The 27197-nt window shown below is 38.1% G+C and overlaps 1 protein-coding gene across 1 annotated transcript in view; it reads left to right on the plus strand.

Moving 5' to 3' along the window:
- LOC122811397 (complement C2-like) overlaps nt 1-27197 on the plus strand; it is a 925867-nt gene that overhangs the window by 4845 nt on the left and 893825 nt on the right. The gene's annotated exons all lie outside the window — the stretch shown is intronic.

Genomic DNA, 27197 nt, shown 5'->3' on the forward strand with positions numbered 1-27197 from the left:
ACACACCTAGTTAGGTGATCCTGCTTCATCATTCTTTGATCTTTTAATATGGAAGCTTTACTGAGATAAATCAGAGACAAACTCTTCAAGGAGTATCTGAAACAGTCCTTTTTGGTAAGGCCCATGCTGTGAATGATCAAAGTGATACTTGCTGATGACACAAAATAAACTAACCCAAGATGAATGATTGTGTGTTCTTATTTTTCTTAATGGTCAGAGCATATTCCTTTATGTAAATATCCCTAACAGCAGTACCAGATTCACCAGAGAACTGAAAAAATCATGTTGTTGCTAATAAATCTATCAGAAATCACTAATATGTTTTCATATGTTTATCATTCTCATGGAATCTTGCAACATTATTACCATTTAGAGAGTGCACTCTGAATGTGTACTGATATTATGCCTGGCAAACAATTTTGCTTATTACACATGCTAGTATTTGTGTAATACAACTGAAAATACATTATCCTGGTATGCTGTTGTTGTGTTACTGAATTTATCCCAGGCCGTGAGTGAAAAGACATCTGGATAATTTCAAAGATTCACATTTTCACAGTAGTCCATTAAGGACAAGTTGGGCCTTTTAAAATGTACATTTTGGATTTACGGAATAGACTCTGGATCACATCCAAGTATCTAGTGATGATTTGAATTCCATCAAAGTATTGCAACTTCTTATTTTTAATGGCAACTTAGTCCAAAGTTTAGCTAAAGACATAGTGATGAACCTTGTATGAGTTGCAGTACTACAATTTTCAAATCTGAATGCAACTTTCATACACCTAGATACTTTAACAAAGCAAAGTACATCCATATTAGATAGAATTCTAAGTTTTTCATCTTAAAATATTTTAAAAGCTAAGGAAAAGTTTCCCCAAAGCCATTGATAATAAATAGAATATAACCTTAATTTCTTGAGTCTATTAGAATGTGATAGATTTTTACAACTAACACTCTCTAATGTCAATATATCAGAAATGAATGCATGCACAAAGCACACATCCAAAACAGGTCTGACATAAGTAAATAGTTTAAAAAGTGTTTCAGGAGTTTAGGATGAAATATTTTTCAAGATAAGCCCAATAACACATAAAGTCTTATTTTTAACAATATGTGCATTGGGATCAATTAATCCAATTCCTAGGTGCATATATTCAGATATCTGCATAATATAGTATTACCTATCAAGATAGTAAACTCTAGTTTAAGGGGACCAAAAAACGTAATACCACTTTTGACATAATTAATAAGTATTCTCCTTCCTCTAAACCAGTTAGACAGTTTGGATAAATATTTATTGAGTTGGTATGAGCAACTGTACTGTACATTAAGCTCAAATCTTGGCATCATCAAGTTATTTAGTCGACCAATGAGAATTATTATACAAGGGAAAGGTAAAAACACAATATTAAATAGAACTGGGCCTAAAGCTGAACTCAGTGGTACATCTGCTGACACAAAAGACCACAGAAGAAAATCATTGAATCCTGACCGTCTAGAATTGATTATTTAACCAACATTTAATGAACTGAATAATGTGAGGGTTGCTAGGGAAAAGGGGTTGAGTATGGATGGATTCAAATAAGGCACTGCATAAATAATAACATAATGGAAAATAGAATTGAATGCCTTAGATAAATTTAAATATATGGCCCTGTATAAATCAATAATTTGCTTGCTGGATGTTTAATTTGGATCTCTTTTTTTGTAAAGCCACGCTAAGCAGGATCAATGTGAACTTCAGATTTCATATCAGTAATGAGTATAGAAACAAAGTATATTTCAAAGGTTCATACTAGGCTAACTAACCTTAAGGGCCATTTTAAGCATAGCCAATAACAAATATTCAGAATCAAACCTTGCACCTTGTGTCTAGGAGGCTAAGACTTTAGACATTATGCCAAACCCACCCCATTATATCTGTGAGACTAATAGGTTTGTAATGGTTAAGTAAGTCACATACGCCATTCTTATTAACTGGAATCACTTTAGCCAGCTTCCATGCTAAAGGAACACAGACACTGGGCAGTAAAATATTAAATAAAGTTGTAGACAGGGGAATCAAATCCTTAGAAAATTTAACAAAGTACAGGATGAAATCAGGACATGGATAACCATTCTTTTTAAACTTTCTCAGTGAGCCACTAATCATATTTTCAGTCAAAATGCAAAGATTGCAATGTTGCAAGCTGGGAGCCATTATTAACTCCCCAAGTGATGTAGACATCCTACAGAAAGGCCTCACTGAGGCCAACGACTGTTGTCGAAACCATGGCCTTAAGCTTAATGCCAACAAAATGCATAGTCATTCCCTTTGAGAAAAACTCAGTTCCCAGTAATTACCACATTGATGGTAGCCCACTGAACACTGAAGGCGTTATAAGAGATCTTGGGACACAAGTTGAGAGCAACAGCTCCTTCGACCACCACATTGCCACTGTGGTCAGCAAGTCCTTCTATGTGGCACATCTCATTACCAAGGGTTTTGGAACCAGGAAGAAAGAGGTCATCATCTCTCTCTACTCTTCCCTCATTAGACCAATCATCGAGTATAATCCCCCATTTGGCATGTACCTCACTAAACACCTGCAACAGCTGGAAAGGCCACAAAAGTACCTCATGAAGAGGATTCTAGGCCGTAAACACATGCCCTATATGGGCAGACTCAAAAACTCCAGCTTTTCTCTGTCTCATATCATCTATTAAGAAGCGATCTCTGCTTGACTTACAAAGCCATGTCTGACCCAGCCCTGTTAGAAATGTTACACCTAAAGAAATCCCAATCCCTCCACATCACACACTCCAGGGACCTCAACCTCATTACCACAAGCAACAGAACATCCTAGAGGGACAGATTCATAACCCAGAGACTGCCCATGCTCTGGAATAGACTTCCCATACATGTCAAGCAGAGTACCTCACTAGCCCTTTTCAAGAAAAATCTTGATGAGTGGATGGGAAATAGAAAGTTCACCCTCGGGATCACTCCAGTGGCTCTACTTAATAGAGGCACCGGGAACTAATGGCAGCATGATGCCAGGGTACTTCTATGGGTTAGGCTTGTAAAGGCTCCAGGATCGCTGGCCTAGTACACACCTATGAACCTCTGAACCTACGAACAAACTTTTATTGATATTATAATGTTACCTTTGATTACATGTTGGCTGGACAGATATTGAAAAATATGTATTAAATTCACTGGCTAATTTCTTCCCCTCATATAGAACTCTATCATAATTTAGAATCAGTTCAATTCTAGAGGAGGACGCTTTAACATTGATAATGTAGGCTAAGACAGTTTTCCTTTTCTTACAACCCATAGCTCTCAACCTCTTAAGAGGCCAGTGTGGGACACACAACCTAACAATGTGTGACAAACAGCCAAAATGTGGAACACCCTATTTTCGTACTACGTGAAAATCTGCCATTTTCATGGCACCTGGTTGAAGTGGGCTTTCATACAAAAGCATGAAGTCAAAGTACATAGCCAAAAATTAACACTATACATTTTTAAAAATTCTCTAAAAACACAACTTGCAATTTAAATCAAACTTGTTTATAATGTTCAGTACCATAAATAATCAAATACAAAACAGAACTACCAGAGAGTATCAAACTAAAATCAAAACTACTACTATACAGAATCAAAGTAACTGCCCATAAATATCATTTCCTGCAATACTGCATTGCTCTAAATATCTGCTAAACACTACCCTGCTATATATTTCACACTGCAAACAATTTTACATCTGTACATTGCACTATATCTATGGACATATGTATTTAATGTACTTTAGATGCACACTCCTTATTGTATGCCGCTGTATATAACTGGTCAAGAATATATCACAAAATGTTCTGCATACTGCATTGCAACCCTAAAACTTCAAATGTCTTCACCTGTGCATTAAGAGAAAAACTGCTACTCTGTAGATCAACTGAAATGAAATTCTGCATGACTAAAACAGTCTGTTGCAACACTGTTTACCAAAATACCTTCAATATTGTACCACAGCACATCTAATTACACAAGTCCACAACCACAAATAACAGTAGTGATGATCTCAGTATTAAAAGTAGAAAATGCAGCATTATGAAGTGTAACAAAAGGACAAATTTAGAAACAGAACAGTAAACTTGAAACAAAATGCAACAGCAATTTGTTACTGTAATGTGTTCAAAAACATTAATGGAACAGGTTTTTGCATCAGCCTACATTTAATGAACAATGAAACTGCAAAGCATGAAACTCTAATGTCGGGCATAACTAACATGCTGCAACCCTCAATGATTCATCAAGGAAGAAGTCTTTTACATCCACCTACATTGTATGACTTTTACAACACTGCAACACAAATCTTATAAAAGTTAACACAACAAACATATTTTGCATATATATACATTATCTTAACAATAACTAGCATAAATCTCCAGTTTTGCATTAGTGACCATAATCGAATTCAAAATAATAGAACAGACTTGGCAAAAACCTAGATTTCATTTCCTTCCAGTAAGACAAAGTTTAAAATTGGTGTCTACCATTCCTCGCCCATTATAACCTGCATCAATTCACCAAGAAAAAGAAGTAGGCAAGGCAGCTGTAAACGCCACTAACTCTGGTACAAAAAAACAAAAGGAAGGCAGGCAAACTCCACAAAATCTCTTAACCAGCCCAGCAGAAGTGCCACCATTCCGATGTCCTAACTATGCTCCAGTTCTCCTCACTCCTCCAGTAAAAGAAGCATGCTCCAAAAGTAAACGAAACAATAAGTGTTTTACTATAACTGTTTTTCAAGGTTTCGCAATGGAGAGAAACCCCATTGTGATGTTTCTCTCGGCTGTGTTAAGGGAAAGTCCTGTAGTGATTGCCCAATTTCTTTCTTACCTCATTGGCTTACTTTACCTAGAAAATATCTCTTGATTGGCTCGTATACCTCAATGCTAATTAGCTCTATTTGAGGTATACAAGCTCACAAACCGGAGCCATCACTGTTCAGTGAGGAACAGTGGAAAAGCACCTAAGACAGCCTTTAAATGTGGAGCATTCCGCATAATCCGGAGCACTTGACTGCTCAGTTACAACCAGGTAGTATGTTTTCATATTTAGCTTGAGCTTGTTTGATTGAATTTTTTAACTGCTTACAGGCAAAATTAAATGCCCTTTTAGTTGGATATGAATTGCATCTAAATAAAATACTAATTTTTCCTTTAGCTCCGAGTCATTTAGTTAGCGATTTATACCTTCGCGTTTGGGGTATATGCTTTATGTTCATAACCTTACAAGCAAACAAAACCAAAAGCAGCAGGACTAGAGGACCAATCTGGTAGAAGGCAAACAAGACAACAAAAAAGCCCAAAAGATCCACCAGGGCAAGTATAAAATCACTCATTTTTATTAAAAGGCTGAGCTCTTTTGAGTACTAAGACTCTTTTTCAAATCCATACATACACAAAAAAAAATCTATACTTTTAAAACACAGATAACCAATACGAACATAAATATAAAACACTCCCACTAAAATAGCCAATCAAGAATTTTGCCAAGGTCTATGCCCTCTCAGTATGGGCTTCAATGGTAGTACACTATTCAACCCAGGCGCCCGATCAGCTTGAAGGTTAGCAATCCAATCTACCTCAACCTGCTCAGTTCTTAAAGATATGTCGCCTCCTCTCTTGGGCAAGGTGCATAACTGCAGGACCATAAACTTGAAGGTATGATCCGGATGCGTCTTAACATGTTGTACTAATGCATTGTGCTCACTTCCAGACTTAATGTCTCTATAATGTTGCAAGAACCTTTCTTTCAACATTCTGTTGGTCTGGCCAACATAAAATGATTCGCATCCCTGGCATTTCACCAAATAAATCAAGTCCTTAGTCCTGCAGTTAGCATAACCTCTCAAATAAAAAATGTGCCCAGTAGCAGGATGCTGAAAATGGTTTGATCTAGCTATACAGACACATCCTTTGCAACGTCCACATGGGAATGTGCCTATCCGCTCAAATCCACAAAAATTATGCTTATCATTTCCCCCAAGAAAGTCCTTGCAAAGTAGTCTTTTTAGATTTGGTGCATTTCTAAAGGCAAAAGATGGGGTTGGACCAACAGCCTCCTTGATATCATCATCCGAATTGAGGATCTTCCAGTTCTCACATACTATCTTCTTAATTTTATTCATGTCACTGTTGTATCCAAGAACGAGCCTAGGACATGCCTTACCATTCTTAGACCCCTTGTTACTCACCAACTGGGAATCTCGCTCAAATGTCGGCTCTTCATTACCACCCATAAACCAAGGTTTTGCAGAATTTCGTCTCCATGTATGATGCTCTTGTCTTACAGTCTCTACGGCCCCTCTAGAATAGCCATGCTATTGAAAACAAGACAACAAAAACCCAGTCTCTCTTTCATACACCTCATCCTGGGTGCATAACCTAGAGGAGTGCATAACTTGACCCTTCATATTGTTACTAAAAACATGTGGAGGGGTGCATACTCCTTTGTTCCAGAAATGTATTTTTTCAACACTTTTTCCTGTGGGTCTTTGTTTGTAATAAACCTTGATTATCTTTAAAGACTTCCACATCCAAGAAAGCTATCGCTTCTGAGCTGTAACTGACTGAAAAATTCAAGTAGGAGGTTCTCTGCTGTAACTGGGCAACAAAGTCAGTGAGCTGTTCTTCTGTCCCCAACCAAAGAACAAAAAGGTCATCTACGAACCTTTTATAAAAACATCGTCCTTCCATGGGTTGCTAGTACCTAAAATAAACTGTTCTTCCCTATGCGCCAACACCAAGATGGCATACGTGTTGGTGCAGGCTGTCCCCATGGTTACTCCACATTTCTGTAGGTAATATTTTGTTCAATACATAAACACACTGCTGTGCAGAATCAAATCAAGAAAGCCACAAATCTGTGTAATTTTTTCAGGACGGCAGATATTCTTCTGACTGCTTTTTAAGGACTTTCCTGGGGGAAAATGATGGGCATAATTTTTGTGGATTTTAGTGGATAGGCACATTCCCATGTGGATGTTGCAAAGGATGTGTCTATATAGATAGATCAAATCATTTTCAGCATCTTGTTACTGGGAGCATTTTTCATTTGAGACTTTATGCTAACTGCAGGGCTAAGGACTTGTTTTATTTGGCGAAATGCCAGGGTTGTGAATCATTTTATGTTGGCAAGACCAACAGAATGTTGAAAGAAAGTGTCTTGCAACATTATAGAGACATTAGGGCTGGAAGTGAGCACAATGCATTAGCACATGTTAAGAGGCATCTGGATCATACCTTCAAGTTAATCATCCTGCAGTTATACACCTTGGCCAAGAGAGGGGGGGGTGTGACATATCTTTAAGAACTGAGCAGGTTGAGGTGGATTGGATTGCTAACCTCCAAGTTGATTGTGCGCCTGGGTTGAATAGTGTACTACCACTGAAGCCTGTACTGAGAGGGCGTAGACCTTGGCAAAATTCTTGATTGGTTATTTTAGTGGGAGTATTTTATATTTGCGTTCGTATTGGTTATCTGTGTTTTAAAAGTATATGTTTTTTGTGTACGTATGGATTTGAAAAAGAATCTTCGTACTTGAAAGCGCTCATCCTTTTAATAAAATGAGTGATTTTTATACATACCATGGTGGATCTTTTGGGGTTTTTTTGTTGTCAAGTTCATAACCTTAGTTGTTTTACATTCATCCAAGGCTTTGAGGTGAGACTTCTCAAACTCATCCCAGCAAGAGGAAGCAATCTTCACATTAATGCTGTTCCAATGTATGCTATTAAGTATGTTAAATAAGTCATGATAACAAATTTAAGACTAATTATTATGACAAGCATAAAATGTAAAATAGGAGTGACCTGAGTTTTTCAAGGTGTCAAGAGACATACTTTTAACATTCATAAGAATATTTGTAAACAAAAAGTCTATGAAGCTACAAAGTTTAGTAGGAAAATGAAGCATTTGGATAAAGTTTGTACTTACAACTAAATCACAGAATTCATGTTCAACCATAGAACTACAAGTTCCATATTAGGGAAATTGAAGTCCTTCAACAAACAAAGATTGTCCTTGTCTAAACTTCCGCAAATGAGTTTTATAACTGTAATTGTTCAGCATTATTCATATACACATATATTCTTTTTTACCAAAGAACCCTTATACTTTTATCATGATTAGTTCAAATATCTGTTCCTTAAATATTTGACTTGATGGCAAAGATTAAGCTATAAAATAACAATTGCTCTCTAAACATTTACTTAGTTAGTTAGTTAGCTAGTTAATGGGGTAGAGCAGCAATCCATAAGGATCAGATGAAGATTTACTGAGCAGAAAAATCATTAAATATCATAACATTTCTTTATCATAATATAAACAATTTGCAATGCTAAAATATAAGATATATAGATTTACAGCATTTGCTGAATTATAAAAAGGCACTATTACTGCTTACAGCTTTCACTGATTCTAGAAGGTAAAGAAAGAGGAAAAGAAAAATAAATTAAAAAGGGGATGGTAGTAGATTAAGTACCAGTATCATGTCAGAAAGGGAAGTTACAGAGCAGTGATTGTAGGTGTTGCTATGCTAATGTGAATTTAGTTTATACTCTGCTTATTTCATTAAGATGTATTGAGCTTTGAGCAGAGGTGTGGGTTTGAGGTGATTCCCTTTAGGTGCGAAGGGAGGAATGTCCACAGTTGAAGGGTAATCATTGAAAAGTTAAGGTCTGTATCTTCCTAGGGGCCCCTCTCACCCTCTAAAGAGCCCATCTCTATACCGGAAGAATGTAAGGTTCCTGTAATCATGGCTGCACAGGTAAAAACCACACTCTCCAAAGCCAAGAACACAGCATCCATGGGACCAGACAACATCCCAGGCTGCGTTCTACACGAACTACAGAACGAACTGGCACCCCACCTAAGTACCATGTTCAATCATAGCCTCACCTCAGGCTTTGTGCCTGCTGAATGGCGCACAGTAATGGTTGTCCCACTCCACAGGGAGGGAGCCACCACGGACCCTGGGAACTACCGCCCCATTAGCCTGACGAGCCTGGTCTGCAAGGCCATGGAATGTATCATCATGGAACTTATAAACAAAGACACTGGTAATCTCCAAACTCTGGATCCCACCCAGTTCGGGTTCGTAAAAGGCAGATCATGTCTCCTAAACCTGATAGACTTCTTTGAAGCAGTCACCAAAGTCGTAGACAAGGGTAAGGTGGTTCACACAGCCTATCTAGATCTTGCCAAGGCTTTTGACACCATCCCCCACTCTGGAATTATAGATAAACTCACTAAACTAGGTATAAATCCCTATGTCACAAGATGGGTTGCCAACTGGCTCACTGACAGAACCCACACTGTGAAAGTAGCAGACTCCAAATCCGACTTCAGACCAGTGACAAGTGGAGTACCACAGGGTTCAGTCCTGGGTCCTCTCCTGTTTGGTATCGACTTCTCTGAAGTACAGGCTAACATAGAAGGTCTTTGGCTAATGAAGTTTGCAGATGACTGCAAACTAGGAGCCATAATTGAAACTCCTAACGATGTGGACATCCTACAAAAGGGACTCACTGAGACAGATGCCTGGTGTCAAAGCCATGGCCTCAAGCTCAATGCCAAAAAGTGCACTGTCATCCCCTTTGGTAAAAACTCTGTACCCATGAACTACAACATAGGTGGTAATATACTTAACACCAAAAGTGTGATAAGAGACCTTGGGACACAGGTGGACAGTAGTCTCTCCTTTGATAATCACATCGCCACAGTAGTCAGGAAATCCTTCTACGTGGCACACCTCATCACAAAAGGTTTCTCATCCAGAAAAAAAGAGGTCATTGTTCCCCTCTACTCATCATTCATTAGACCCATTATAGAGTACAACACCCCTTTTGGTATGTACCTCACAAGACATCTACAACAACTGGAAAGGCAGCAGAAATACCTCACAAAGAGGATTACTGGCCTCAAACAGATGCCCTACGCAGACCATCTCAAAAAAACTCCAGCTTTACTCTGTCGCATATCGCCTACTCAGAGGTGATCTCTGCCTACCATACAAAGCTATGTCAAACCCAGAGCTGTTGAACATGCTCCACTTAAAGAAATTCCAATCCCTCCGAGCTACACACTCTATGGACCTAAACCTTGTCACCACAATAAACAGAACATGCCAGAGGGATAGATTCCTGTCCCAGAGACTTCCCATACTCTGGAATAAACTACCTATCTATATCAAACAAAGCTCCTCATTAGCACTCTTCAAGAAAAATCTTGATGATTGGATGGGAAATAGGAAATTCACCCGGGATCACCTCTGTGGCTCTGCTCGACAGTGGCACAGGAAAATAATTTTCTTGGGTGGCAAAAGCCAGGGTACCTATTTGGCTGGGCTTGTATAGACCCCAGGGCTGATAGCCTAGTACCTACCTATGAACCTATGAATATAAAATCATACCAGGTGCTTCTTATTTTTTATACTAGAGAGTCTTTATATACTAGACTCTACATAGTTAGTGGTAGGGAATATTTGTATTTTCTTACTTTAGTTATGTAATTTTATGTACACATAATCAGGTCTGACTTTATTAGTTGCATCCACAAATCTAGGAGGAAGAAAGGTAACATTGAAGGACATATACATAGTACTGTGACTAAACAATAGCAGCTGAGAGGTACAACTGGGTTTAGTACAGCACAAGTTGGATGTGGAGACCTGAGTTATAGGTGGAGGCCCACAGCGTGACGAAAGTGAAAAAGAATGGGAAAAAGTTTTGTGTTAATAGTTTGTCAGTTAATGATTCCTTACGTAGTTTAGACCTTTGTTTAATGGGCAGTCATATAGTGTTAGACTGTATAGATCACTAGTGCTCTGTTTGGGGGACCAGCATGAAGAAGCTATTTGTGATGGCTTGTAGAAGGGATAGGTTTATTTTAGGAAATGGTGAGATGATATGCTGGGTATATTCTAACTGTACAAGTAGTCCTCCCGTCAAGTGAGAGGCAGTGTGAAATTTCTTTGTCCAGAATACGAATTTGTAGATTTTTGATATAATTATCTCAATGTGGTGTACAGTAAACTCTCAGTTAACCGGCACCCATGGGGATTGGTAGATGCTGGATAAGTGTAGTTTCTGATTGCTTGAGAGTTACTATTAAAAATAGACATGACAAATACTGTACCCTACACTATACCATACCATACCAAAAACACTGTAATGATTTGACTGTAATACTGAAATAAAGTAATTAAAAGCCTGGCTGGAATAATAATATTTTAAACTTATATTTCTGCTAGAAAGCATGGCACACAGAATAGTTTTCAGTGGCACACTGAGTGGATTGGAACTGAATGAACTGAACAAAGAGAGGGAGTGAATGCATGTATGAAAGCAGAAGTGACTGTGTGTGAGAGATCTGAGAGATGTATGAAAGCTGAAGAGAGCATGTGTGAGAGATTGGAGACAGGGAAAGAGTGAGTGAATGCATGTATGAAAGCTGAAGAAACTGTGTGTGTGTGTGTGTGTGTGTGTGTGTGTGTGTGTGTGTGTGTGTGTGTGTGTGTGTGTGAGATTGGAGAGAGAATGTATAATCTGAATCAAACTGACTGAGCATGGAGTAAGTGTTGACATTTTAATGATTTGACTTGTTTGGTTTGACTTGTTCTCAGGTTATTTGTATCTTACTTTTTCCAAAACTCTAAAAAATTGAGGTGCATTTCTGCAGGGGGAAACAGAAAGTGCAACACATGAAAAACTGAATTGCTCATACTGTACTGTAGTTCTTCAATTTTTTTTCTGATTACTTGAGAGCTCTGGTTGCTTGAGTTCTGGTTAACTGAGAGTTTACTGTATTTGGATCAGGTATATTCTATAGTTCCAGAAGTACTTGACTATTTCAAGGGTTCCAACTTACTATCACTTATGTACCAGTTATGTGGGACTGAAAGATCATTTTTGCAGAGTTCAAAATATTATTGGCTTGTGTGTGTTTGTATGCTTATTGTCTTGTAGCCACCCAGGAAGTATTTTAGACCTTGTTCTAATTGATTTTAATAATGATGTAGGAATGGCTTGAACTGCAAATAGCAATTTCATTTGTGTACAGAATTATAAGGAGCTGGGACTGGTCTATAGGATGTTGTTAATGAAAATAAGGAACATAAATGGAAAGAGTAATGACCTTTGTATTGGCACCATTTGATACAGGGGTAGTTGATGATAAACAGGGTGAAATCCCTTCCTGCCGACCTTACTCTAGTATCCTCACTAACTCAATTCAAAAAAAGTCTCAGACAACATTTTAAGACACACTGGTTATGTCCTTGTTCTAATCCTGACTAGCTCCTTTCTATAATTGTGTGCCAAACAATACTTTATACTACATACAAGCTGTGACATAATTGTTAGTTTAAATACTTATATAAGTTTAATAATGATCGAATGTATAACTTGCTTGACTGAACAGTCTGTAAACTGTTTGCAACATGTATTGATATTATGATTTTTCCTTTATTATTTTTTCTGTATGTTGTGTTTGGAGCTTTTCTCCCTGGGCCTCCGCTGAAAATGGACATGTATCCAGTCGGACTATCCCGGTCAACATATATAAAATAAATAAAATATATAAATAAATAAATCTGAGTTTTGAACTATCTGTTGGAGAGAAAGTTGAATTAATTAAAGCTTTCCATCACTAAAGCATGAGGAAAAGTGTGAGTTCAGTAGAAGGGTTAGATGAGCCAGTTCAAATACCTTAATTAGATCTATCAAGACTAAATTATTTAAGACAGTTATTTAGAAGGCCCCTGTCCATGGTCTGTAGTGTGTTTATCAGTGAGTGTGCATAAGACAGCACTTCTGCTAGACCAGTACACAACTCAGTGATGGCAAAGCACTCACTGTCTCAAAATACATTGCATGACTTGGGAAAATATTTCTCTAGGCACTTTCTTAGTGCTGGCAGAAATGCAATGGTCTAAAGTTGTTGACTAATATGAGAGTGTATACATTTAGGTTCATAGGTTCATGCTAGGCTATCTGCCCTGGGGCAATTATAAGCCTAGCCTGATTCAGTATGGCTTACGCCACCCCTTGATTTGAGTATACTGTGCCCTTTTTAAGGTTTAGTTTACTGTGCCTCTGTCTAATAGTGACACGGGAGTAATCCCTGGGACAAACCTACGATCCCCCATCCACTTATCGAGATTCTTCTTGAAGAGATTCAGTGAGGTGCTCTGTCTCACATGAACTGGAATTCTATTCCAGAGCGAATGGAGCCTCTGGGTTATGAACCTGTCCCTCCAGCAAGTTCTATTTATTTCTGTGCTGAGGTTCAAGTCCCTCGAGCGTGTGGCTCTAAGGGATTTAGATTTACTGAGGTGGAGCATGTCCATTAATTCTGGATTTGACATAGCTTTGTATGTCAGGCATAGATCGCCTCGAAGTAGGCGGTATGCAACTGAGTAGATCTGGAGTATTTTTAACCGAGCAGCATATGGCATCTGTTTGAGACCCTTGATCCTCTTGGTGAGATACTTTTGGGGTCTTTCTAATTGCTGCAGGTGTCGGGTAAGGTACATCCCAAAAGGGGCATTGTATTCTATAATGGGCCTGATGAGGGATGATTAAAGGGGCACAATTACCTCTCTTGATCTAGATGTGAAACCCTTCGTGATGAGGTGGGTTATGTAGAAGGTCTTTCTAACCACTTTGGCAATGTGGTTTTCAAAGGAGAGATTGCTATTAACTTGGGTCCCCAGGTCCCTAATAACTTTCTCTGTACTTAATGGGTTTCCGCCTATGTGGTAATTTGTGGGCACATTGTTTTTGCCAAAGGGTATGACTATACATTTTTTGGCATTTAGCTTTAAACCATGGTGCTGGCACCAGTTATCTGTCTCTGTGAGACCTTTTTGAAGGATGTTTGTGTCAGCTGGAGAGTTTATTATGGTGCCCAGTTTGCAGTCGTCTGCGAACTTGGTGAGCCATAGTCCTCCCACGTTTGCCTGTACCTTGGTAAAGTATATACCGAACAAGAGTGGTCCCAGGACAGAACCCTGTGGGATGCCACTTGTGACCGGTTTCGAGTCTGACATGGCTCCAGCAACTCTCACTCTGTGGGTTCTGTCTTTGAGCCAGTTTGCGACCCATCTTGTGACATAGGGGTTTATATTTAAGCTGGATAGCTTATCTGTGATGCCCGAGTGGGGTATTGTGTCAAATGCCTTTGCAAGGTCCAGATAGGCTGTGTGGACTACCTTCCCTTCATCTATGGCTTTGGTGACTGTTTCAAAGAAGTCAACCAGGTTCAAAAGGCAGGATCTGCCCTTGATAAAGCCGAACTGGGTAGGATCTAGTGTCTGTAGGTCCCCAATGTCTTTGTTTATGAGCTCCATGATGATCCTCTCCATAGCCTTGCAGACTAAGCTAGTCAGGCTTATGGGGCGATAGTTTCCAGGGTCCGTAGAGGCTCCACCTTTGTGAAGTGGGACCACTGTTGCTGTACTCCATTCTGTGGGCACATATCCTGTAGTGAGGCTGAGATTGTATAGCTGTTTTATTTGAGGGATTAGTTCCTCTTGTAGTTCATGTAGGACGCAACCTGGGATGCCATCTGGTCCCATGGAAGCAGTGTTTTTGCTTTGGAGAGGGCAGCCTTCACCTGAGCATCTGAGATGTTTGGGAGGCAGCCCTCTGCCGGGATAGATACTTGCTCTTTTGGGAGAAGTTTGCACTGAACCTGTCTGCCAGGATATTGGCGATGTCTGTGGGTTCAGTGTATTTTTTGTCGTTTAGAATCAACTCAGAACAAGTCTGGGAGTTGCATCCCAGGTTTCTAACATAACTGAAAAAAGCCTTATGATTGTCTTTGGTGTCCTGTGCAATTTTTCTCTTGAAGCTGGCCTTGGAGGATTTTATGAGGGATCATAATTTTTTGCTAGTATTGATCAGAGATGCCTTCCCTATTAGGGATTTTGCTCTATCATGTAGTAGCTTCCTCCTTCTGTTGTACAGTTTATTTATGGCAGGGGTCCATCAGACTGGACACCTGCCTTTGGATGATTGGGTCTTGGTTTTGTTTGGGATAGCATGATCCATGCATTCCTGGAGATGTCCGTAGAATGCATTTATATAGGATTCTGCAGTTTGGGCTGTAGTTTCCACTGGCCTTGGGGCCTTGAAGGATTCCACTTCGGTTTTGAGAAGTGAGAAGTTTGCTTTTGAGAAGTTTTTCACTGTGGTTTTCTGGGCTGGGGGTGGGGTCGGGATGTGGACATCCAGTGAAATTAATTTATGGTCTGATCTTACCAATGAGGGATATACTTCTGGTGTGGAGCATAGAGTCCCCATGTTGGTAATGATCAGGTCTAGTATGTTGTCCTCTCTTGTGGGAGTGGTGACTAGTTGTTCCATAGCATTTGAGTTTATAATTTCCAGGAATCTTTGGGCTAAGGTGCTGGGGCTTGAGTAGTGTTTCCAGTCAATGTTTGGGTAGTTGAAGTCACCCAATATAATGGTGTTCGGAGAGATCTTCATGTTCTCCAATGTTTTCAGGAAAGCCGAATGGGATTCCTGACTTTGAGAGGGTGGTCTGTAGGATGCTATAAACTGAAAAGCAGTCTTGCCCACTGTTAGTTGCACATGGATGGTCTCCGATACTTCATGCAATGCCACTAACCTGGAGGTGTGGATATCCTTGATAAATATGGAAACTTCCCCTCCTTTTGTGGTTTGGTCCAGGTTTTGGCACCGAAAAGCATGATATGAGATAGCCTGGTAGTGCTGGGGTGCTCTCTGGAGCCTTGAACCAGGTTTCTGTCACTGCACAAATATCGATGTTCTCCATACTGAGGAGAGCTTTGAGTGCGTGCATCTTGAGGTTAAGACTTCTGGCGTTTAGCAGCATTACCCTTAGTTTCTTGTTCCTTGTGCTGTCTATGGGGGTGGGTTTGACTTTTGAGCCTTGCCTAAAAAGGCACTATGGGGTGGCAAGAGCCTTTGCCAATATCCGAAAGCCCAGTGGTGACAGGTGCAAGCCGTCCCTAGCGAAGCAACGTGGCTTGTCGAGCATGTCATCCCAGGCTGACAGACACTGGATCCCCTTTGTATGACACCAAAATTTTAGCCAATTGTTAAAATCGATCATTTTGTCTTTGTACTGTGGCATCATTCTAGGTGAGGGTAAGATGCTGCTCAAGGTCAGGGTCATACCAGCCTGGGCTACATGATCAGAGAGCTCCTCTATGTCTCTTTTCATGTAGTCCAGGGAGGTACGTCTCAGGTCATTCACACCAGCATGTACAATGACTGAGTCATATTTGTATTTGCTTTGGAGTGACCTGAGTGCTTGCGTTATGTGTCGGATCCTAGCACCCGACAGGCAGCTCACTGTGACCTTCTCTTTATTCAGACTGGTGAGCGGGACGTCATTGTGTCTCACAATAGAGTCACCTATAACAAGAGTATCAGGTGTGTTATTCAGCCTTAAGGGCTGTGGCTGTTTGGCACACTGACTTTGTGGGTTATGTGTTGTGTGTGTTTTGTTTTGAGGTAGCGTTTGCTTGGATGTCTGCTTTGGAGGTCTCTGTTGCTTAGGTAGATTTTTATTTAGAGCCTCCGAGTATGTTTTTGTGTATTTATGTGTTTGGTTTGCTGATGTGGTGGGACTATGTGATACTGGAATTGTGTTGTGTGAGGTTACCTTCTCCTCCTGACTGGTTTCACCAGTTTTAAGATGAGAGAGCTCAGCCTCCAGTTTGGCTAAATAGTTGCATCTCTCACATATATTTGAACCTGTTTGGAGGAGGAGAGGGTTGTCCATGTACATGAGACAGTTGTAACATTGCCTCAAAATTCCCAGATTCACCAGCTGGACTGGAGAGGAAACCATTGACTGACCTTTGGACATGCTAGAGTAATAGGGAAACTGAATTTAAGACGGACCAATAAAGGACAGGGTAATCATAGAGAGTATAAGAGTAAGTAGTGCTTATGGTTTAATAGTGCTAACTTGTAGGATTACTTAATTGGACCAGTGAAGGGCCTTAGAATGAGAATATGGTGTTTAAATTGAGAGATGCACTGCCTGCTGTTGCGCTATGCTCAAAAACCCGCAAAACCGCGCAAAAGAGGGTTTCAAGAGAGGAAGATGAAGGAGTTTTGGAATTGACCCAAAATGGCCAATAAAACTACAGTTTCAAGTCAGTAACCACTCCCACAGGGGCAGACAGGCTGCTCAATGTTTTTCACTGCCACTGATCAACAGAGAGACTTTCCTTTAGCCCAAGCAAAAAATGGCCTCACAGAAACTTACAAACAGTTCAAGAACAGCAAGCCTGTAACTGAACTTTTTTAAATCTCAGAAAAGTGGGAAAAAAGCAAGATTTTTTTTTTTTTTTTTGTTTTTTCAGAGATAGCAGACGTTAACAAGTATCAACAAGTTATAACAGTGCAGTAAATGACCCCACACAAGAGTGCTAGGCCAAAGACAGATAAAATGCAAGTTATGAGAAAAAAACGATTTTAAAAATAAGTGCAAACAGGAAATTCAGTAAACAGCTCTAGGTTGTGCTCTAAATACAGTTACTAATGCAGAAATCAAATTTAACAAGCCAGAAAATGCTCAAAATAGGCGGCTATGCAGAAAAACTTAGCAAATAAACAGAGGAAAAATACAAAGTCTCAAAAGTGGCTCCTTTCTTCTCTCAGCGTTTTCTCCTCTTGGTGGGTGCTTCACCAACAGCCAACAAGCCTGAAAAGACGCCAAAACCACGAGGCAACCAGGTTTTAAGAGAGGAAGATGAAGGAGTTTTGGAATTGACCCAGAATGGCCAATAAAACTACAGTTTCAAGTCAGTAACCACTCCCACAGGGGCAGGCAGGCTGCTCAATTTGGAAGTGGTCTTGGTTCCTTGGTTAAAAACAGGTTCTGTTTTGATTTAAGAAGTATTGATATGATGGGGGAGGTACTTCTGTAAAGAGCTAAGAGTATTGGCTATAATGGTGGGTTTAGTTTAAGTGACTATACTGGACCAGTTTACCCTCATTAGCACATTCCTCAATGCTGCAGATTTTTGCGGGGGATAATGTGGAAATGTGCAGTACTGGACACAGCTTGCTTTTACCTGTGATGGAGAGATTTAATACTATAGGGTAGTAGATTCTGGGATGGAAAGACTTGAACTGAGAAAGATGTGATTGGGATTATTAGTTATATTAGGTTCTAGGAGGGACTGAATTCTGGATTTGAGACTGGGTCTATTGGTTCATTATTTCACTGTGGAAGGATGAGATTTGTTAGGAAATCTTGAATGCCACTACTTGAGGTGTCAAGCAAGTTTAAAATAAAATCTCCAAGAATTGTGATAATATTTGAACAGATTGTATACTGAAGTATTGTGTTAGCCACTAGTTTGAACCTTAAATGATTTGTTAGTGGAGGAAGACAAGTAACAGCAAGGAAGACAAGCAGTTAAATGAATACTTGACAGAAGCCAATTCAGGTCCTTGTCCTTAAGGGAATATTTTGGGCTTTTATTAATTCTTTAATGTCTTTCACAAAGAGGAAAGTATTTCTGCCAGCCCTTGATCCAAGTCTACTATAATTATGATTCAGTAATAACTCTCAGGTCAGGTGAGTATGTGTTGAGAAATACTTCTACTTGTTCGAGTTTGTTCTTACTATTAGAAGCCAACTTTTCCTCTATGGCTGCTCTTTTTTATTACTACTTATGTTACTTGTTTACTCAGGCTGTTTTATATATATATATATATATATATATATATATATATATATATATATATATATATATATATATATTAGTTTTAGATGTCTCTGCTTAGCTGCAGCCCACTGTTTGTACAGTTTGTTTAATGAGATCTTTAGCCTTTTTACTGAATGTAAGTCCTATACCATTTGACACTAATTTCTGTTAGTGGAAAAAAGTCTTGTGGACCCAGTTAAAGGCTTGTTGCAGGAGGCAGATTTATTCATGAACAGTGCAGAGAAGTATCTTGAGAAACACCAGAGAGTGAATCTAAACTAAAGCAAGCTATGACTTCTTTTATACACAAAAATACAGGTATCAGCAAAACTGACAGATGTCGGGCATATGAATGCTTTAGAATACTCTCCAATACTTTTCTAATTTTTTATTTCTTCTTTTAGCATGAACATTGTTTTAAGACCACTCTCCAGTACTTTTCCAAATCTTTATATCTTTTTTATACATGATAATTATGCCAAGTTCCCCATTTATGATGAACATAAACTCTTTCATAACAAATACTTTTATAATTATTCTCATCTTTTAATGTGATATTTATTACACGTTCCCCATCTCTGATGAACATAAATTATTTATTTCATAACCGATTGTCATAAACCCCCTATCTCTGATGAACACAACCTATTTCCTTCATAACCAATTGTTATAAATTCCCCATCTATGATATATATATAAACTATTTTTTCCATAACCAATGACAGTGAGATAAACATCTCTCATATTCTCTTTTACTATGTTGTAAACTTTCTTACCTCCCAGTTGTGTGCTTTCTTTCTCTGCTGAGTTGTATCTTAACTTTGTATCATATGACAGTACTGTCTGACAATGTTTCTAATCAGCAGAAAGTAGCTAAGGTTTTGTATTATTACTTGCAAAGACATATAAGCAGCAAAATGTAGTTATTTTTTTAAACACCTTTATTAAATTATCACTTAAGGCATAGGCAAACAAATTATTTTAATATCTTTATATTTAAATACATTATACATCACATATATTTTCATTGTTACTACCATCAGTCTAACATTACAAAAAAATTGCTGAATTCCTGCCTTCCCTTAAACCTCAATCCTCCTTCTCCTGAACATTATTATACATGCATTGTTCCCACAGTTTATATTCACTTTTATGTAATGTTCTCCTTCCCTTTTCTGAAGATCCCCCATCCAGTTATTTTATCTCTTTCATAATATTCAGTACCTCAAATACAGTTGGTGTACACTTTGATTTCCATTTTCTATTAATTGCTTTTCAGGCAGCCAACAGAATTAAACTTAATAAGGCTTAAGTCTAAACAATTCAGATCCCGTATCCCAGATCAAAATAATTGTTTCCTTACTTACAGCCACTTGCTCACCCAACATTTTCTGACAGAATACTCTCTAGGGAATTTTTTGAAATCTACCAACTCATTATACTCCCAAAACATTTGTTCCCAGTTACCTCTTTCTTCTCCATCACATCTCTAACATTTGCTATCTAGCTGAGGAAACATTATTTAATGTCTGCTTGGGGTATAAAGATACCTGTGCAAACACTTCCAAGCTAAGATCCTAAACCTTTTGGACTTGGTTGCATAATTGCGAGACGTACATATGTCTTCCCATTGTTTTCTTGTAAATTGCTTTTCCAGTCTCTCAATGTATGAAATAATTTTATCCAAGAAACTCATCTTAATACTTTTGCCAAATAAATCCCTCTTACAATTTCTTTTTAATTTGATATTTGCAGAACAATACATTATCTTTAATTCTGAGCCTTGTAGCCTAAATATTTAATCTACTTAAATATACCTTACAGTTCCAGTTTACAAGTCTTTTGAGGGCTTTAGTGCAGAACAGCATTACTGTGTGCAGTATTCAAATTCATTGTATTCAACAGTGTAGGGCTGGCATGCATTAGCTAACTACCAACTTCCTTTGTGATTCATTTAAGAATGTACACAGTGGGGTAAGACATTGTATGCAGCCTTACCCCACTGTGTAACCATAGTATTCTGTATACTGACTACATATGCAAAACCAATGTTGTACTGGGGGGTCTGAATAGGATAACCAATGGGAATCCAGCCAAATATAATCTGATGGTGGTGTACTTTGAAGTGCAATGATTCTGCTTTTCAGTTAATATGTTGTTCAGCTTGCAGAGCTGAACAAGTTGACCAAGATATTATTGCTGTGTAAAAATAAACAAAACATAAAACTCCATAGCCTCCACTATACAGAAGACTTGCCATTAATGGAGCTCAGTGTAGTACAGGTAACCCTGCTACCATAGTGACATCTTACTATGCCCCCCCCCCCCCCCACAGTACTACATTGAGCAGTGGGAGCTTGCACTGGACCAGATCCTCTCATTATCATACTATGGTATTTACCCTGGCTTTGCTGTCATGTTTAATAAGTGAACCATTTTTATGAATTGGTAATAGACATGACAGCAAATCACAGTGCCTATTTAGTAAGTTATACAAAGTATACATGCAAAAAGGTAATTTGAGGTTTGCTGGAAGTGGCACTCAGAGTTATTTTTGCAGCTTTGTCCCTTGTTGAAAGTTCTTTCATTAGATTAACTTGAATTTAAATAATTTGACTAGTCACTATTGGGTGTCCAGTGCAGCTGCTAACATCTGAAAATCCTGCTTATTTGCCCAGATGATATCAGAAGACCAGGGAAAGAGAGAAGCAGTTAGAACCCTGTCCCTCAGAGGAATGAGATGTAACTCATTACTGACCACATCCTACTTGTTAGTAATAAGATTTTGATATCCTACAAATGCTTATCTATATATAGTAAACATTTAGGACAGGAAAGTGTTACCTACACAAATGTCCACATTTCTACTGCTGAAAAATTGTATTAATGTCATGTTCAAAAATAAATGGTAGTGATTTTTTTTATACACTTTGCTACTTTCAGTCATGTTTTTACCAGCTCATTGACTCCAGTGTAAACTATCATTGTATTATAATTCATCCCAAAACAAAATACTTCTATTACATACATTCCTGATAACTGACAGATTCACACCAGGGAGACAGGTAACATTTCATTCAAATCTGTACTTATAACAAACATGACTAACTATTCCTCTGATAATAGAACCAGCAATGAAATTATATTTTATACTAGCTTAATTTCAGTGGATCACCAAACTGGAACTTTCATCTATGCTTTCCTTCATAGATTTGTCAGGATCAGAAGTAACCTGTAAATAATTAATTTTATGAAGAATATTGTTTTAACTTTTGTTTAACAGCTGGTCCTTTATGGGTATATGTTGTATGTTTATTTAGTTAATAAATGAATAAAAGAAAATTGAATAGCTTAGTCTTCAGGCATACTGACAACTTATAATGCTTAAAGGAAAAAAATAGGAACAACTTGTCACAGTGCCAGCCCAGCTATCTGGAATTGTGTAAATAATCACGTCATTTGTGAATATTAATATGAATCATATGCTTGTCTTACAACTATAAGAGAACTATAAGTTATGTGTATATTAAACTACTGGTGCAGAAGTATGTGTTGAACAGGGTTTGTACAGTACTGAGTTTCAAGGATGTGTCAACAGTGTACCCTACTGGAAGAGAATAGAAATGTATATAAACTATATACCTGTGCAAATGTATGTCTTAATAGTAGAAGCTGGAACATACAGAGTTAACTTGGAAAATTTCAAGAAAATAAGTTGAAATTGAAGTGTTTTACAATTGTGTTATCTCTCAGTGTCAGTTCAGTAGCAGACACAATGTCAAGAGCTAGAATTTTTTGTACTGTCTTTAAACAGAAATAATTACTAGGTTTCAAATGTAAAAGCATTTTATTGTTTTACGACTTCCAAGTTCTACAAACTTTTGAGAAATATGTACTTCTCACACAGAGTTGTTAAAATTCTGTTAGTATCTGTTTAGCCTGAGAACTGAAGTCAGGTGACAAAGTGTGATTTCATCCAAGCTAACCCAGCAGTAATGTTTATTATTAATTTAAGAACTCTCTCAGCGAGAGACTGGGCGTTTTGTATTTTGTCTTTGACCTGGAAACATCCACTCATGCTCATTTGCTTTGCTAATAGTAAGTAACTAGGGTACAATGATTTCTTTTAGATATAGACAGGAATATAGTAAAGATTAGTTTAGATGTTTTTGTATTTATTTGAGACTGTCCTGCAATGTTGTTTTAAAATATTTCCTGTGATTCTGAACTCTGTATTTACTGTGTTGATTGAGTATTGTCTTGTTCTTTTATTATTTATTATTTAATAAAGTTAAACCTATCTTTGTGTCTGATATTTGTGAGACATATTTAAGCTCTTAGCTTATTTGCATGTGTATTTGGTGACATTGTACAGGCCACTCCTAACAGCCTGGCACTTGGTCAAAGACTACCATTTGGATAATAGTAACATTACACAGTAGGATTAGTCACCCTTTGTAAGGGCCTTATAGCAGCTGATAAAGAGCTGGTTGGTGGCTGTGATAACTACCTTATAGTCTGGGCAGAAGGGGGCATAGCTAGTACACCTGCACCAGCCTTTCCCAGGAGTATCTGTGTCTTTGTATATAAATCAAATCTCAAAGCGTGTGTGTGTGTCAGCTACTTGGGTAGGGACACGAAGCACTGGTTGGACAGAAAGGCTGCTGGAGGTTTTGGCTTGATCACTCAGCTGAGATCTCAACCCTATAGCTGTGCCGGTGGAGAGTCTTATTGGGGATCTGGAGAAAGAAGGAGAAACCAGCCCTAGACTGATTGTGGTCTCTGTGTGCTCTTAAGGGAAATTGTACTCTACTGTGTGTATACTTGTCATCCTCACATTATGTACATCCATCACTGTTGCCAGTGGTGGGGACTGAGGCTCCTCGATTACTGGGCCAGCGCTGGGGCATCACACACCTTAAAAATATGATGCAGTAAATATAATTGCATTTTGTCAACGCAAAAAGAAGTATTTGATATGTGTTCATTGCTTATTATGGTGGAAGCCTATTTATTTATTTAGATTTGATTATCAGGAAATTCCAACTAGGTAGGAGTGTATTGTCAGCAGAGGCCTTGGGAAAGAGCTCCAAAGTATTACAAAACATTTTAAGAACAAAAATTTTACAGTCTTTAAAATAATGCAAAAAACAAGTACAGTTTAAATAATTATACCAAATTAAACATAATATGAAAACAATGGTTAAGAATAGTTACAAGTTATACAATAATGATTTAATAGTTAGAGACATTTTTCAGAAATTAAAGGTAAACTAGTATAATACAAACAGGAACTTAATAAGAAGTGAGAGAAAAGCAAGCTTATGGTATATTTAGAGAGAAAGCAAGAGATGAGAAATTTGTAGAAGTAAGAAAGTGAGTGAAGAAGGCAGAGTAAGGAGATGTAAACTATTAATGGGTATTTTTTCACATTTAGGGATATAGTTTATCCTAGTGTTGAGCAAGAGCAGAGCCAGCTTTTGGCTAGGATGTCTTTCAGAATGGTTTTGAAGGATGGGATTATGTTATGAGAATAGATAGTCATATTTGTTACAAACACAGTTTTGAATGAAATGTTACCTGCCTCTCTGCTGAGAATCTGTCAGATATTAGGAATGTATGTAACAGAAGTCTTGTCTTTTGGTCTGAATTATAATACAATTATAGTTTACAATGGAGTCAATGGACTGGTAAAAACTTAATGGAAAGTAGCAAAATATATAAAAAATGAGAAGATCTCATCAAATCATATTCAGGCATAAAAATACATGCTGCATAGTAAGCAGAAACTGGTACAGTTTAGTCTCCGTTGTTGTATTCACTAGCACAGTTATAACACAGTTAACACAGAATGAGAACTACAGCTCTTGATATCATGCTGTAAGATTATATAGAATCCTGTAGAGAACCCACACTCATATTGGCAACAGAGTGACACACTAATTTAAAGGCCTGCATTCTTTAGTGAGTCTAAGAATAGAAAACTTGCAAAGCAAAAACATGCATTGCAAGGCTTGTGTATGGTCCCAGATATAAACAAACCACCATGTGATCCAAACTGTAAAGCACACACATACACACACACACACAGTCACAAACAGCAGAACACTCAACAGCTAATCATATATATTCTTGACTTATACTATGACCAGCAGCTTCCACAGTGTTAAACCCATCCACCTTGTGGAAGAGTCACATGAATGGGAACACAGAGAACCCACAGTAAGGAAGCTAGCCCAAATATCACTAGAGGCAGACTGTATCCTCAAATGGAAAATTCCACGGGTAGATAACATACAACAACAAACAGATAAGGTCACTGGCTCATGATTACTGTGCCCTAGGTCAAAGACCATAAAGGAACAACAATTCTTTCAGATCAAAGGTAAATGCATTCATCAATACTCTTTTTAAACTGAGGTAAATGTCTTAGCAGCTGTAATGTTTGTCAGATGCTTGTTTCACAGCCTAGGGATGGATTCTGTAATTAATTTTTCTGCCTATGTCTAAAATCATGTCTAAGAAATTTAGAGTCAGTGTATAAATGAATACCAAAGAAAGATTTTATCTTTCAGTGTTCATACCATGGTTTCCTCCTTATAAGTATTTTTTAAGCTATAAAGATTTGGATCCTCTAGCTGAGTTTGACTCCTTTTTATGTTCAGTATTGTTATATATTTAGTAAACCACTTAGTTTATTCCTAAAGTACAGTTAAGTAAATCACTAGTAGTTTATGTAGATGGGGCAGAGACATGAGTTAAAGGGTATTTTTTTCACATTTCCCTAGTATAGTCCAGACCAGCCTGATCAACATTTCAAGAACAAAATAAAAATTAAAATGTAAGTATAGGACAGTGTCCATTTTAGCTCACCAATTACACAGCATCAGAATAAAACTTTTGCAGATGCTTCTTAAAAAAATTTCTGTTGTCTCAAAGTTTGTAACATTTTGAGGGAGCTTATTCCATGGATCATTTCTTCTGCGGCATGACCATTTCATGGTATTTGTACACTTTATAAAACTTCTTAAAATCCTGAGATGTACTTGTATACTACAAGATTTAAGCCCTATGCTTTCAGAGAGTAAAGGGTCCCTACAGGTTTTGTAGACCATATTAAATAACTGCTAAGTCGTCTGTAAGAAAAAAATGTATAAATCTTTTAGTCTTCCTCTGTAAGATACATTCTTTACACTAATAATTTCATAATAATGTTATTAGAAAGTCCTCACTGAAGTTTTTCTTGTTTTAGTGACATAGTTGCTTGCTTTTTATAATAAGAAGCATCTTTATTAAATTATCACTTAATTATCACTTATGACATAGGCAATCATACATTTATATAAATGAAAACAAACCATATTGACAGTCTTAGCTGCAGGCATTTTACATCACACACCATATTGACAATTTTAGTTGCAAACATTATACATCACTTATAATCTACCCAATCATTGTCAATCAAACATTACATAGCTCATTCAAATCCTGACTTCTTTTAAACATTATTCCTCCCCTGTATGTATTGTTTCCATAGTTCCAAAATTTTCCAATGTAATTTGCTCCTACCCTTTTCTAAAGATCCCAATTCTAGTTGTTTTATCTCTGTAACTATATTCACTACTTCTAGTACAGTTGGTTTAGACTTTGATTTCCATTTTGTAGTAATTGCTATTTTGGCAGCCACCATAATTAGACTCAGCAAGGCCTTACTATGTCTAGACAATTCCGATTCTGTATCGTAGCTCAGAAAAATAATTTCCCTAGTTACACCAATCTCTGGGAATCCTTAAAGTCTGCCAACTCATTACACTCCCAGAAAATATGTTCTCAATTACCTCTTAATTTTCCATCACACCGCCAACATTTGCTGTCTACCTGAGGAAAAATACTCTGGAGTCTACTTGGGGTATGAAAATATCTATGTATTTCCAAGCAAAAAGACTAAATCTTCTAGATTTTGTTGCATATCTGAGAGACAAACATTTACTGAAGTGTTTCTAATTCTCTATTACTAAATCAGACCTCCCAACCGTTCCGAATTACTCGGTTTTTACCGAGTTTTGGGGTCCAAATGAAGGGGTGCCACGATTCCCGAGTGGCACCCCTTTAGTTCCAATTATTTTTGCCTTTTTTTAAATTTTCACGCTGTCGGAGTTGACGTCATCACGTGCGCAATGACGTCAGCTCCGTCAGGCTACCAGCCAGTCGGAATTGAGCTCAAGGAGCTCACTTCATCATTTCCGGCTGGCGGCCAGGAAGCTGAAACGGCGGGAATGGGGAACAGCAGAAATGGTGGAATGGAACATGAAGCTGAAAGGCAAAAAGCGTTTGCGAGCCGGCTACTCAGGGCAGCCGGTAGCGTTTGTGAGTCAACGACAGAGAGGGTAAGGAACCACACTCGTTATTCAGGGTTGTGTGTGTG

This window comes from Protopterus annectens, chromosome 9.part0 (genome assembly GCF_019279795.1).
Source record: "Protopterus annectens isolate FY-2018-M chromosome 9.part0, PAN1.0, whole genome shotgun sequence".
Taxonomy (NCBI): Eukaryota; Metazoa; Chordata; order Ceratodontiformes; family Protopteridae; genus Protopterus; species Protopterus annectens.